This window comes from Pristiophorus japonicus, unplaced genomic scaffold (assembly GCF_044704955.1).
Source record: "Pristiophorus japonicus isolate sPriJap1 unplaced genomic scaffold, sPriJap1.hap1 HAP1_SCAFFOLD_35, whole genome shotgun sequence".
Lineage (NCBI taxonomy): Eukaryota > Metazoa > Chordata > Chondrichthyes > Pristiophoridae > Pristiophorus > Pristiophorus japonicus.
This window is the reverse complement of record NW_027253324.1, coordinates 4,269,600-4,284,708: the sequence shown is the minus strand read 5'-3', so window position 1 is coordinate 4,284,708 and position 15,109 is coordinate 4,269,600. Positions and strand designations below refer to the sequence as shown.

The 15,109-nt window shown below is 44.7% G+C and overlaps 2 non-coding genes across 2 annotated transcripts; both read right to left on the bottom strand.

The window, feature by feature from the left end:
* Positions 1–981: 981 nt before the first annotated feature.
* On the bottom strand, positions 982–1,054 carry trnav-uac (transfer RNA valine (anticodon UAC)). The gene has a single exon. It is a non-coding gene; the product is annotated as a tRNA-Val (tRNA).
* Positions 1,055–4,698: 3,644 nt separating this feature from the next.
* Positions 4,699–4,786, bottom strand: trnap-cgg (transfer RNA proline (anticodon CGG)). The gene is given in 2 exon segments: positions 4,699–4,734; positions 4,751–4,786. It is a non-coding gene; the product is annotated as a tRNA-Pro (tRNA).
* Positions 4,787–15,109: the final 10,323 nt, after the last annotated feature.

Here is a 15,109-nt window from a genome sequence, read left to right as displayed (position 1 = left end):
TATGAGGGTTCTGCAATACAAGGGACTTTAAAATCCCCGCCCATTCCTACCAGGTATCACAAGCAGCGCTCACCTGACAGTCACCGGATGGCTTGCTCGAAAACTTTTATCTTGCTTTCACAGGAAAGCATCATTAATTAACCCTTCACCTTCTTTTGCACAATCAAACAAATGCTAACTCAGAGACGCTCCATACTTCAATCATTTGGCCTGTGCTTTGGGGAGCGGCCAGGGAAGTGGAACTGAGTCCATGATCAGATCAGCCATGATCGTATCAAATGGTGGAGCAGGATCGAGGGGCCGTATGGCCCACTCCTGCTCCTATTTCATATGTTCTTATGTATGTTAACCCATTTTACTCACTGTATTTTAGCTTTCTGGTTCAAAGTGTTCATTGCCGATGACACCAGGAATCTGGTGCAAATTTTATCAAATTTATCAGCACCGATTATTCCTACCGTGCACACAAAATACAATCAGTAGTGAAGATAAAACCCCACCGTGTGTATTTTCAGATTTAACGCAGTAGCATTTCAAATAAAGTGAAAGAATTTTACACTAAAAAATTTGCAAGTGTTGCTTGTATTTGTGTCTTTAATTAAACTTTGTGGCGTCTGACTCCCGTTCATGCCACTGCTGAATAAGAGAGGAGGGTTTGACATTGACCAGACTGCACTGCCCCTGATATTTGTCAGCTCATCCTTTATATTCAGTGGTTTCTCGCCCTATGATGGGCTGCAGTGTAGCGGATATCGCTTAGGCCTCACACGCAAAAGGTCCCCATGGATCCGTTTTCTCTCACTCAAAGTTATCTATTTATTGGTGAAATAAAGAGCACTTAATGAATAAAGGAGCCCTATTGCCAGGAGAATAAATAGCAAATAAAAACAGCAAATGCTGGAAATCTCAGCTGGTCAGGCAGCATTTGCAGGGAGACTAAACTCGCCTCCGATTGTTCATCCACAGCAAGTTTAAAAATAATGTTTCTGCCTGGGATTGAACTTGGGACCTATTGCGTGTAAAGCAAACGTGATAACCACTACACTACAGAAACCTCTGGCACAGCAGCCCCCTCAGCGAGGAGCTGACCAGTGAGCTCCCTCTGTGCTGATCGGGAATGTGTTGGCTCTCCTGAAACAAATTCTGTCCCACACTGAGAATTCTCAATCCTTCTCCTCCGCTGCCCTTTACAGAAATGTCACGGATCACCCAGCCACCGTGTTCATTTCCACAACCTCACAGTGGGGCCACAGAGGCTCCTACCGTCTCCCCGCGATCAGCGAACTCACCCAGTTTACAAAATTAAACCCCAAACACGTGCCCGGCAAAGTGCAGGAGAAGCCAGATAGTCTGTAATCTCGGTCTATCACAGAGAGTATTGGTATTCATGGTGATTACAGCAATTATTAAGTGTCTCACAGACCTCAATTATTTTTCTGCAATGAATTGATCGATGATTGAAACCAGGTTAGTGCGCCGGGTCTTAACCCCTCGACCACCAGGGAACAGTTACGATACATGTCGAACCAGGTTAGTGCACCGGATCTTAACCCCTCGACCACCAGGGAACAGTTACGATGCACGTCGATATATTTATATATATTTATATATGAACCTGAATGTCAATGGCTACCTACCTAGATCTCGTGGCGCCCACGGTAGTGCGTCTAACTTTGAGTGAGAGAAACGGTTCCACAGTGACACCTGTCATGTGTTCGACATGGTTACTGCTTGTACTATTACAAGGTGTGCCACCAGAGGGCACTGCAGTGGGAGACTTGTAGCTTACCTGCACAGGTGTGTCTGGCCTAGTATAAAAGGCAGGCCACCAGGTGTGATCCTCACTCTGTGGTTATCAATAAAGGACTCAGGTCACTACAGTTAAATAACGACACATTGTCTCGTGGAGTCATTATCAGAGCATTTGAAGGTATAACAAGGGAGCCAAAAGCCTCAGAATCTGGAAATTCTACCAAAGCGTCGAAGTCATGCTGTAGGTGCCTGGGACAACACATTGCTCAAAGTTCTCCACACGTGAAGGCAGAGTGTTTCTTCGACAGAAAGACTGGGCATCTTGCGAAGTCATGCCGACTGAAGGGTAAACCTATTTTTAAAGCTATGACTCCAGCGTTCAAAGCTATGAGTAGAAATCCCAAGAGACTACATAGTATGGAAGACCAACAACAGGACGATGAGATGTTAGAGTTACACATCATCAGGAGCACTAGTTTAACGGACAGTGATTCGGAAAGCATTAAAAAACCACATAGATGCGTGATTTCCAACTGGAGAAACCCAAGATAGAGCAGCGAGGCTACTCGGGAGAGTAAATTCCTGTGGTTGGTCATATCACTGTAACGATCGGTGAAATATAAAGATTAATTTCAGAACTTGCCTCGAATAGTAGTGAAAAGAGACAAGTCTGCCTTACAAGGAAGAAATTGATTAAGCTCACTGAAGCTGGATTGTAGTCAGATTTTCTGTGTGGAAGCGAGATTTTCATCAACGGATGAGGTTATCAAGAAGTATCCAAAGGTGTTCTGCGAAACGGACAGTCCGATCCAAGGCTTCAAGGCGAGTGTCAGGGTACAGAAGGACGCTAGATTGGTTTACTACAAGCCCCGTTCCGTACCATATGCACTCAAGGAGAAAGTTGAGCATGAACTCAAAAAACTAGAAGGTGTTAACCGTTACACTGCGGAAACATCTCCACTTTCAGCACAAGATTAACAAAATTAAACCCAATGAGATCGGGAGAAAAGTTCCTCACATGCTCAGGGCAAAATAAATAATTGTCGTTCTACAAAAGAATGAACAAATTTCAGCACCAGGTCAGACGGAAATGTTAAGCGAGCAGGTGGACGGCTGAATCGCACTTTTAAGGAGTTGGTGGTGACAAAGCAAATGGGTTCTGCCGAATGATTCAATATAAGGAATGTCTGCAATCGGATTCGAACACTATCTACAGTGACCTGAACACATCACCTTAGACCACTCGGCCATCATTACTATACAGTGCTGTGTGTGGCCACCTGCAGGTTGATTTTGAACTTTTGTGTCCTGTTACATGAAATAAATCAGGGCAGCAGGCAGATCTCTGCCTGACACCGGGGAAAGAGTGAGACAGACCTTGGAGCAAGGGTCTGGTTATTGTCAAACAGCAAATGAAATATTAATTCTGGAAGAATAACATTGAAACGAAATGTGATCCTGACAGCCAGAAACAAGTGCTAAGGCAAAAGGATAAATGCTGCATCCCTTCCTGCAAAAAATTCCTTGACAAACATTTCTCTGAACAAAACGAAAATGTTCCTTTCAAAGTCATTAAACTCCCGAATTTCCACGCCCCGCGACTCTCCTGAATCAGATGCCTCAAGTTTTACCGACTCCATCCATATCCCTTTGCTCCAAGGTCTGTCTCCCTGTTTCCCCGGTGTCAGGCAGAGATCCGCCTGCGGCCCTCATTTATTTCACTCTCTATGAATCTCTCTAATATTCCAACAGCAGCCATGGTTGTGTGAAGGTTTGTATTCTGTTGATCGTCGCCAATTGTTGTGAAAAGTAGAACACCAGGAGGCTGAGTACTGTGAGCTAAACTTAGTGTGATCTTAGTCTTCTTTATTACAATTCCAGAGTGCCGGAACAACATGGCAGCCAACCTTTTATGCTGGCCCTGCAGGTGTGGGCAGGTGACCATTAGGACTCCAACATTCACGCCCTCTGGTGGCAAGTATGACAGAGTTACATACTTCACATAATTGTAATCGTTAAGAAGTTATAATTCCAATGAATGCCTGCGTCATCAGAAAGGAGCCTGGTTTGTAGGACAAGGCTACATATCAGGAAGGAGCGTAGTTAGATGACAAGGGAAGTGATACTCTGATGATAAGTTTGGAGAATAAAAAGAGTAAATACTGGAAACACTGAGCAGGCCAGGCAGCATCTGTGGAGAGAGAAACAGAGTTAACGTTTCAGGTTAATGACCTTCCATCAGAAGTTGGGCAGTTGTGTTAGGTAATACTATTAAAAGTTTCAATTGTCACGAAGCAGGGGTAAGGAAAATATATAAAATGTGGCATTTGGAACAGATAGTTTGAATCCGATTAATGTTTGATCAATTTGTCCACCGAGCAGAAAACTGCAACGTGTTTGATTTCTTCGGCTAACATTCGCAAGGTTTGGGTGTAAGTACTATTAAGTGTATGTTTCATTATTGTCTGCTTAATAACTCTGACATTTAATGTTGCCGACACTATTCCTGCACTGCGTGTGTTCCAGCTCCGTTTGGAGCACCGATCCCTTCAATCCGTCGCTTACAGGGAGAGTTGGATTCACCGTTTCTTTGTTTGGTGAAATTTAAAAGATTGAATGCGGCGCACATCTACCTGGTCACCTACTCACTAACCGCTACACGCTGCTCCCGTGAGATGGATGCACAGTTACTGTTACAAGCAGAACTCATTCATAGAAAGTCCAAGTCCCTGAGGCACCTGATTTTTTGCAACAAACTCCTTCGCAACGTGTTGCGGTTCATGTGGGGTGATTTGGGCACATCTTTCCCCACACGACAACACTTCAAACACAACTCAACGGATGCAAAGCGCTTTGGTGCGTCATTAGTTCCTGAAATGTGTTGTAGAAATGCAAGACCTTCTTTGCAAAAGTTTGATGCGATTTCAAAATTTTTGGGTAAACTGTGGGCTCGTCCGGGATTTGAACCCGGGACCTCTCGCAAATTTCAAGCAATAACCCCGAAGCGAGAATCATACCCCTAGACCAACGAGCCAACTGCTCGATAAACGTGGAGATAAGGTGTAACCATTATTGAAACATTTTTAGTGTCTTGCTATTCTTGATCGGAGGAGCACATGAGATGGAATCAGTGACTTTGCTTTTTCGACCTGTCTTCTGAAGCACCGCACGGTCCAACTCCGACAGTCAATGAACTGTTGGGACGTTAGTGTATCCAGGCTGTGTGTGGTCACCCCGAGCATAGCAGAGGGGTTTCTGCATTAGTTCTGGGTGGGGACAGTATATTTCCCCTTCTCTCTTCATCTTGTCTATAACCCTGTGCTTTGGTTTCTCTATTTATTCCCCTATCTCAGTTTCTAGTGTTTAAAAGGGAACAAAAGATGAAATGGGTCTCACTGTGGAACAATTTCTCTCACTCAAAGTTAGACACACTACCGTGGGCAGCACGAGGTCTAGGTTGGTAGCTGTTGATATTCAGCGTCATATATAAATATATATAAATATATCGACATGTATCGTAACAGTTCCCTGGTGGTCGAGCGATTAATACCCGGCGGACTAACCTGGTTTCAATCCTCGATCAAATCATCGCATAAAAATAATTGAGGTCTGTGAGACGATTAATAATTGCTGTAACCACCATGAATACCAATACTTTCTGTGATCGACCGAGCTTACAGACTATCTGACTTTTCCGAGCATGTATTCCGGGTTTAATTTTGTAAACTGGGTGAGTTCGGTGATCGCGGAGAGAAAGGTAGGAGCCTCTGTGGCCCCACTGTGAGGATGTGGAAGTGAACACGGTGGCTGGGTGATCCCTGACATTTCTGTAAAGGGCAGCGGAGGTGAAGGATTGAGAACATTCAGTGCAGGACAGAAGTTGTTTTCGGTGAGCCAACACACAATGCCGATCAGCACAGACGGTGCTCAGTGGTCACCTGCCCTCTGTTGGGATTATTGTACCAGAGGTTTCTGTAGTGTAGTGGTTATCACGTTTGCATTACACGGGGAAGGTCCCTGGTTCAATCCCGAGTTTCGTCTCCTGGCAAATGCTGCCTGACCTGCTGAAATTGCCAGCATTTGCAATTTTATCTCCTGGTCAAAGGGCTCCCTTATTCCTTAATTGCTCTTTATTTCACTTCAATAAATAGATAACTTTCACTGAGAGAAAACGGATCCACCGGGGACCTTTTGCGTGTGAGGCCAACGTGATATCCGCTGCACTGCAGCCCATCAAACGGTGAGAAACAACTGAATATAAAGGATGAGCTGGTCAACGTCAAACCCTCCTTTCTTATTCAGCAGTGGCATGAACGGGAGTCAGACGCCACAAAGTTTAATTGAAGACACAAATACAAGTAACACTTGCAAATCTTTTCACTGTAGAATTCTTTCACTTTATTTGAAATCCGACAGCATTGAATCTGAAAATAAGCACGGTGGTATTTTATCTTCACGAGTGATTTTATTTTGTGTGCACGACAGGAAAAACCGGTGCTGCTAAATTTGATAAAAGTTGCCCCAGATCCCTGAAGACTTTGAACCAGAAAGCTAAAATACAGTGAGAAAAATGGGATATGGCTTTCGAGTTAAGATGTAAAGCACAGGCCAAATGATTGAAGTATGCAATGTCCCTGAGTTAGCATTTGTTTCATTGTGCAAAAGAAGGTGAGGGGTTAATTAATGATGGTTTCCCGTGAAAGCAAGAGTAAAGTTTTCGAGCAAACCATTCGGTGACTGTCCGGTGAGCGCGGTTTGTGATACCTGGTGGGAATGGGCGGGGATTTTAAAGCCCCTTGTATAGCAGAACCTTCATATAGACGAACATCTCCAGCTCACTGTGTAGGTCTCATGGTGCAACGGTAGTGTGTCTGATTCCACGTTAGTAGGTTGCGTGTTCAAATCACGTTAGGGTCAGTGTTTTTTTGGATATTTTTCGACCAGAATTAATATTTCATTTGCTGTTTGACAACAACCAAACCCTTGCTGCAATGTCTGTCTCACTTTTTCCCCGGTGTCAGGCAGAGATACGCCTGCTGCCATTATTTATTTCATGTGACAGGACACAAAAGTTCAAAATCAACCTGCAGGTGGCCACGTAAAGCACTGCATAGTCAGGATGGCCGAGCGGTCTAAGGTGCTGTGTTCAAATTGCAGTTTTCTCTGAAGGTGAGGGTTCGAATCCCACTTGTGACTTTTCTGATCTTTAAGCGGAATCCATTTGTTTTGTCATCACCAACTCCTTAAAAGTGCAATTCAGCAGTCCACGTGCTCGCTTAACATTTCCGTCTGACCTCGTGCTGAAGTTTGTTCATTCTTTTGTGGACCATCAATCAGATATTTTGCCCTGAGCATGTGAGGAACTTTTATCCCGATCTCATTGGGTTTAATTTTGGTAATCTGGTGCTGAAAGTGGAGACGTTTCCGCAGTGTAACGGTTAACACGTTCGCCTCACACGCGAAAGCACCTCGGACGGAAATATTTTCTGGAGCTTTCTCATGCATGTTCAGAGGAGAGTTTGTTCTCCTGTGAAAGGTCAAGAGATCATAAGAACGTAAGAGTTAGGAACAGGAGTCAGCCATTCGGCCCATTTTCAAGTTTTCAAGATCTTTCCGCCCGGTTTCGGACCGGGGACCTTTCGTGTGTGAGGCGAATGTGATAACTACTACACTTCAGAAACACTATGATAGAATCTATCACAGGATAAAACCACAGCTCTAACCTACACAGCTAGCCGAGAATTCAGGAACTTGTTTCAAGAGAATAGAATGAGGGTGCTATATTTAAGAAGGCTGTAAGTGTGGCCTTCGACAGCGTGGACCATTTTCCACGCCTTGGGAACCTACTATCAGCAAGGGCAGACATCGAAGACGAGGTCCAACACCGCCTCCAGTGTGCCAGCACAGCCTTCGATCACCTGAGCAGGAGAGTGTTTGAAGACCAGGACCTCAAATCTGGCACCAAGCTTATGGTGTGCAGGGCGGTGGTGATAACTGCCCCGCGGTATGGATCCGAGACATGGACTATATACAGCTGACATCTCAACTCACTGGAGAAATACGTCCAGGGCTGTCTCCGCAAGATCCTGCAAATCCCCTGGGAGGACAGACGCACCAACATCAGTGTTTTCGATCAGGCCAACATCCCCAGCATTGAAGCACTGACCACACTCGGCCAGCTCCGTTGGGCTTGCCACATTGTCCACATGCCCAACACGAGACTCTCTAAGCAAACGCTCTACTCAGAACTCCGACACGGTAAGCGAGCCCCAGGTCGGCAGAGGAAACGTTTCGGCCAAACCCTCAAAGCCTCTCTGATAAAATGCAACATCCCAACCGGCACCTGGGAGTCCTTGTTCCTCGGGATGAGTTGCCTGTGCTGCATAATCCGTGCCGGATCGATCATCCTCTGCCACGTGGTATGTCACAGCACGTTTGCATATTCACTGGAGGTACCCCATCGTTGTGCAGCCTTTGCATACGTAGTGCTTGAATCGATATTGATGGGCCCGAGGATTATCCCCGCAGCACCAACACGGTGCTAATAGATTCACATCGATCCCCGATGGCGGAATCTGAGTCATCACAGGTCTTGCAGCCACAGACGTATAGACCCTGCCATATGCATTTCGGCCTGCTAGCGACATTATTTTATGCACAGTACTTGCCGATGAGCTTTGATGTTGAGAAGATATCTGTTTGGTGTTATCGTCCGTGGCCATGCATGCCTGGGCGATCGCGATGGCCCTGCTCTGGTCTCGGGTTTCAGCAGGCAGCAGCTTTCGAAGAATGACCTCGTGGCTGATGCCCAGCACGTAAAAGTCCCACAGCATTTGCCCCAACGCAGCTCCAAAATAGCAAAGTCCCGCGAGGTGTCTCAGGTCAGTGACATAATCCGCCAGGTCCTGGTCCCCGGAGCGATGGTGCGTGTTAAAACGATATCTGGCCATGAGGATACTCTCCTTCGGCTTTAGGAAGTCCCAAACCAGTGTGCACAACGCTGATTATTCCATCTCCTTTGGTTTTGTCGGTGTGAGCAGATTCTTGATGAGGCTGTATATTTTAGGCCCACAGATGGTGAGGAGAACCGCCCTGTGCTCGGCCACGTTAGTGTCTCCTTCCAGCTCGTTGGCCACAAAGTACAGGTCGAGCTGCTCGACGAAGGCTTCCCAATCATCATCCTCTTTGGATCTCTCTAATATTCCAACAGCAGCCATGGTTGCGTGAAAGTTCGAATTCTGTTACTCGTCGCCAATTGTTGTGCATAGAAGGAATCCCCGAGGCTGAGTTCTGTGAGCTAAATTTAGTGTGATCTTAGTCTTCTTTATTACAACTGCAGTGTGCCTGAACTACATGGCAGCCAACCTTTTATACTGGCCCTGTTCGTGTGGGCAGTTGACCATTAGGACTCCAACAGTCGCGCGCTCTGGTGGCAAGTATTACATCGTTACATACTTCACATAATTGTTATCATTAAGAAGTTATAATTCCAATTAATGCCTGAATCATCCGAAAGGAGCCTGGTTTGTAGGACAAGGCTACATATCAGGAAGGAGTGTAGTAGATGACAAGGGAAGTGATATTCTGATTATAAGTTTGGAGAATAAAAAGAGTAAATGCTGGAATCACTGAGCAGGTCAGGCAGCATCTGCGGAGAAATAAACAGAGTTAACGTTTCAGGTTAATGACTTTCCATCAGAAGTTGGGCACTTGTGTTCGGTAGTACTATTAAAAGTTTAAATTGTCACGTAGCAGGGCTAAGGAAAAGATATAAAATGTGACATTTGGAACAGATAGTTTAGAATCCGATTAATGTTTGATCAATTTGTACACCGAGCTGGGAACTGTAACGTGTTTGAGTTCTTCGGCTAACATTCGCATGGTTTGGCTGTAAGTACTGTTAAGTGTATGGTTAATTATTGTCTGCTTAATAACTTTGACATTTAATGTTGCGGACCCAATTCCTGCACTGTGCGTGTTCCAGCTCTGTTTGGAGCAGCGATCCCTTCAATCCGTCGCTTACAGGGACAGTTGGATTCACCGTTTCTTTGTTTGGTGAAATTTCAAAGATTGAAAGCGGCGCACATCAACCTGGTCACCTACTCACTAACCGCTACACACTGCTCCCGTGAGATGGAAGCCCAGTTACTGTTTCAAGCTTGAACGCAGGTACAAGCAAATCTCATTCACAGAAAATCCAAGTCCCTGAGGCACCTGATTATTTGCACCAAACTCATTCGCAAAGAGTTGCGGTTCGTGTGGGGTGATTTGGGCACATTTTTCCCCACAATACAACACTTCAACACTTCAAACATAACTCAATGGCTATAAAGCGCTTTGGGGCGTCATGAGTTCCTGAAAAGTGTTGAAGAAATGCAAGACCTTCTTTGCAAAAGTTCGATGCAATTTCAAAATTCTTGGGTAAATTGAGGGCTCGTCCAGGATTTGAACCCGGGAACTCTCGCAAATTTCAAGTATCAACCACGAAACAAGAATCATACCCCTAGACCAACGAGCCAACTGTTTAGCAAATCTGAAGATAAGGTGTAACCATTATTGGAGCATTTTTAGTGTGTTGCTCTTCTTGATTGGAGGAGCACATGAGACGGAATCAGTGACTTTGCTTTTTCGAGCTGTCCTCTGATGCACCGCACAGTCCCACTCCGACAGTCAATGAGCTGTTGTGACATTAGTGTATCCAGGCTGTGGGTGGTCACCCCGAGCGCAGCAGAGGGGTTTCTGCATTCGTTCTGGGTAGGGACAGTATTTTTCCCTTCTCTCTTCCTCTTGTCTATAACCCTGTGCTTTGGTTTCTCTATTTATTCCCCTGTCTCAGTTTCTAGTGTTTAAAAGTGAACAAAAGATGAGATGGGTGCCACTGTTGAACAATTTCTCTCACTCAAAGTTAGACACACTACCGTTGCAACACGAGGTCTAGGTAGGTAGCCGTTGATATTCAGGGTCATATATAAATACATATAAGTATATCGACATGTATCGTAACTGTTCCCTGGTGGTCGAGGGGTTAAGATCTGGCGCACTAACCTGGTTTCAATCCTCGATCAATTAATCGCATAAAAATAATTGAGGTCTGTGAGACGATTAATAATTGCTGTAATCACCATAAATACCAATACTGTCATGTATCTCACACTACTGTACATAACTGTACCTTACCATGCCATACATGACTGTAACCAGAGATGACCTGTAACCACAAAATTACCTGACCACCAGGGGTGCATTTGCAGGAGACACTGGATACCTTTCCCAGACAGGTATATAAGGATAGGTCTCAGGCAAGTGTGGCATTCGAGAGCTGTGTAATAAAGGTGCAGGTCCAGAGTGAACTTGACTTCAGTATGTGCCTCGTGTGAGTCTGTATTACAGGGTCAGGACTTTTCAGTGGCGACGAGTTACGGGATTACAGAATCCACAGAATGGCGACCAACGGCTCAGATGAAAAATACAATGCTGGAGATAATTGGGAGGACTTTATAGAAAGGCTCCAGCAAAGCTTTGTAACCAAAGACTGGTTAGGCGACAATAAGGCAGACAAGAGAAGAGCCCATCTCTTGACCAGCTGCGGCGCGAAAACATACGCTTCAATGAAGGACCTGCTGGCACACGAGAGACCAGCAAGCAAGTCGTTTGAAGAATTGATCACACTGGTAAGAGACCACCTGAAGCCAGCAAGCAGCCTACACATGTAAGCTACCTCGGACCCGTGCCAAAGCTCCCCGTACATCGAGCACAGGCTCAGGAAAACCCCAGGGGAGAGGATATCCCGGTCACTGGGCCTTCCAGCTACACTGAACAAGTGCCCGTTTTGAAACTTTCCAGTGTAATAACTTGCAACTGGCGCATCCAACAGTCAGGATGGCCGATCGGTCTAAGGCGTTGGTTCAGGTCACTGTCTCATCTGGAGGCGTAGGTTCAAATCCCAATCCTGACATTCAGTATTTTTAATTACAAACTCATTTGTTTGGACACCACTCTGAAGTGCTTTGGGACATCCATCGAACTTAATAAAATGACGCCATTTCAATTACAAACAGTGATATCAAAGTTACTTCTCAAACCGGGAATCGATCCTGGGTGGCTGTAGCGAAAGGAATGGTTTTGTGAAGCATTGAAATGTGCCCTCTAAATATCTCGCACTGCTCATTTAAAAACACGGTTAAAATTTGTTTCAGTGCATAAGAAGGCAGGCTCGAAGGGCCAAATGGCCGACTCCTGCTCCTGGTTTTTGTGTTCTTATACAGAGCACAGAATAAATGATTGAGTGATCAACTCTCCCTCAGTTCGCATTTCTTTCATTGTGCAAAAGAAGATTATGGGTTCATTAAAGATGTTTTCCTGTGAAAGCACCAAAAAAGTATAAGGAAAATAATTCGTCCAACGTGGGGTTTGAACTCACAACCCTGAGATTAACAGTCTCATACTCTACCGACTTAGCTCGTCAGGATTGCTTAAGTTGCATCTTCCTGTCACTGATCGCTGCCAGGGATCTGTTGGCTCTGCACCATGTGTTTATCTCGAAATTCAAACCTCGAAACTGGTTCTCCTGATTTCCAAGCCCCTTGTATTGCAGAACCTTCATTTCGACGAACATCTCCACCGCACTGTGTAGGCCTCGTGACGCAACAGTAGTGTGTCTGACGGTAGATCTGAAGGTTTTGTTTTCCAATCAGGTCGGGGTCACTGTTCTTTCAGATATTCGTTTTCCAGAATTAATATTTCCATTGCTTTTTGGCAATAACCAGACGCTTGTTCCAAGGTCTGTCTCACTATTTTCCCGGTGTCAGGCAGAGATACGCCTGCTGCCCTCATTTATTTCACATAACAGGACACAAAAGTTCAAAATCAACCTGCAGGTGGCGACACACAGCACTCAATAGTCAGGATGGCCTGACTATTATCCCTACCACAGTGTATAACCTCATATTTCCCACATTGTACTCCATCTGACAAATTACTGCCCAGCCACTGAGCCTATCGATATCGCTTTGCAGATTGTTTGTGTCTTCCTCATAACTTGCTTTCCCACAGATCTTTGGATCATCTTGGCTAAATTACCAACATGCAGAGCACAGAACCAATTATTGACCGATTGACTTTCCGTCAGTTAGCATTTCTTTCATTGTGCAAAAGAAGATTATCGATTCCTTAACGATGTTATACCATGAAAGCAAAATAAAAGTTAAACGAAAATAATTTGCACACTTGAAAGGAATATTTTTGTTTGGTGCGGTTCCGGTCAGAGAGATGTTGTGAAAGGAACTTTTTGCAGAGAGGGATTGAGTATTTCAGCTTGTTGCTGAACATTTCTCTCTGGGCACACAATTAGGCACCAGTTTCTGTAGTGTGGCGGTTATCACATTCGCCTCACACACGAAAGGTTCCCGGTTCAAGCCCGAGTGGAAACATTATTTCTGAAACAAAAACTGGTTTTAAATGATCATTGTTCTAGTGACAATGGACTCCTTCCGTGCTGTAAACTTCTCTGATTCCATGATGAGCATTGAACATTTAAAACCAGTCTCCTAAAATACAGAGTGTGTAAAATCAGAAAAGGATTAAAACTTCCTCAATGATTCAAGTTTCACAAATTATTAAAATTGAGTTGTTGAAGTTTCGACTGTCCCTCAGTGATCATGTTAGCATTTCTTTCATTCTGCTAAACAATGCTCTCGGTTAATACCAGCAGATAAAAGCCGGATTTCAAACCCGGAAACAACTCATTCATTATTCACCCTTCCCAGTTCCAGTGCACAGAGGGTTATTCATCCTCCATCCCAGAAACTCAAATCCAACTTCTGACATTCCTTATTTCTAATTACCAACTCATTTGTTTTGACACCACTCTGAAGTGATTTGGGTCATCTGTGTAATTTAATTAAATTACTTCACTTTAATTAAAAACGGTGGCAGCAAATTTACTTCTCTAACTGGGAATCGAACCCCGGTAGCTGTCGTGATCAGAATGTTTTTGTGAAGCATTTAAATATGCTCTCTAAAAATCTCGCATTCCTAATTTACAAATAGGGTTACCATTTGTTTCAGTGTGAAAGAAGGAGATAGAAAATGACAACAAAAACACCAGGCAGCGACGACATTAAGACAAATTCAAACTTTTCACAAAGTTGGTTTTACGAAGTAACGGCTGAGCTAATGTTGGCACTCACCAGTCCCATCAGAATTTTAAATGTTTCTATGAGATCGCCGCTCATCCTTCTAAATTTCAATGTATAAAGACCCAGTTGATCCAGTCTCTCCTCATATGTCAGTCCGGCTTGCCCCTTATCCTTAGACTGTGTCCCCATGTTCTGGACTTCCCCAACATCGGGAACATTCTTCCTGCATCGAACCTGTCCCGTCCCATCCAAATTTTAAATGTTTCTATGAGTTACCCTTTCATCCTTCTAAACTCCAGTGAATACAGGCCTAGTTGATCCAGTCTCTCCTCATATGTCAGTCCTGCCATCCCGGGAATCAGTTTGGTGAACCTTTGTTGCACTCCCTCAATAGCAAGAACGTCCTTCCTCAGATTAGGAGACCAAAACTGAACACAATATTCCAGGTGGGGCCTCACCAAGGCCCTGCACAACTGCAGTAAGACCTCCCTGCTCCTATACTCAAATCCCCTCGCTATGAATGCCAACATACCATTTGCCTTCTTCATCGCCTGCTGTACCTGCATGCCAACTTTCAATGACTGATGAACCATGACAACCAGGTCTCGTTGCACTGCCCCTTTTCCGAATCTGCCGCCATTCAGATAATATTCTGCCCTAGTGTTTTTGCCCCCAAACTGGATAACCTCACATTTATCCACATTATACTGCATCTGCCATGCATTTGCCCACTCGCCTAACCTGTCCAAGTCCCCCTGCAGCCTCTTAGCGTTCCCCTCACAGCTCACACCGCCACCCAGTTTAGTGACATCTGCCAACTTGGAGATATTACACTGTTACATGTTCATTACATGTTACAATGAACATTCTGAATCAGACACCTCAAGTAAAGTGCGTGCAATGGGCAATGATTCAACAATTAACATAAGTACGTAAAGAGCAGGAGTCGGCCATTCGGCACCTCGAGCCTGCTCCACCATCCAATAATATCGTGGCTGTTCTGATCCTGCACCCCTGCTCTTTTTATACTCCTCTCGAGTTTCTGCAGTGTCGAGTTCTCGCTATCTGTCCTCAGCTTCCCTTTTTCCTTTATCTTACCCTGTGTGTCCCTTGAGGGATTTTTATCCCCTATCTGACTTTACTCACTCTGTGTTTTAGGAGACTGGTTTAAAATGTTAATTGCTCGTCATGGAATCAGAGAAATTTACAGCAGGGAAGGA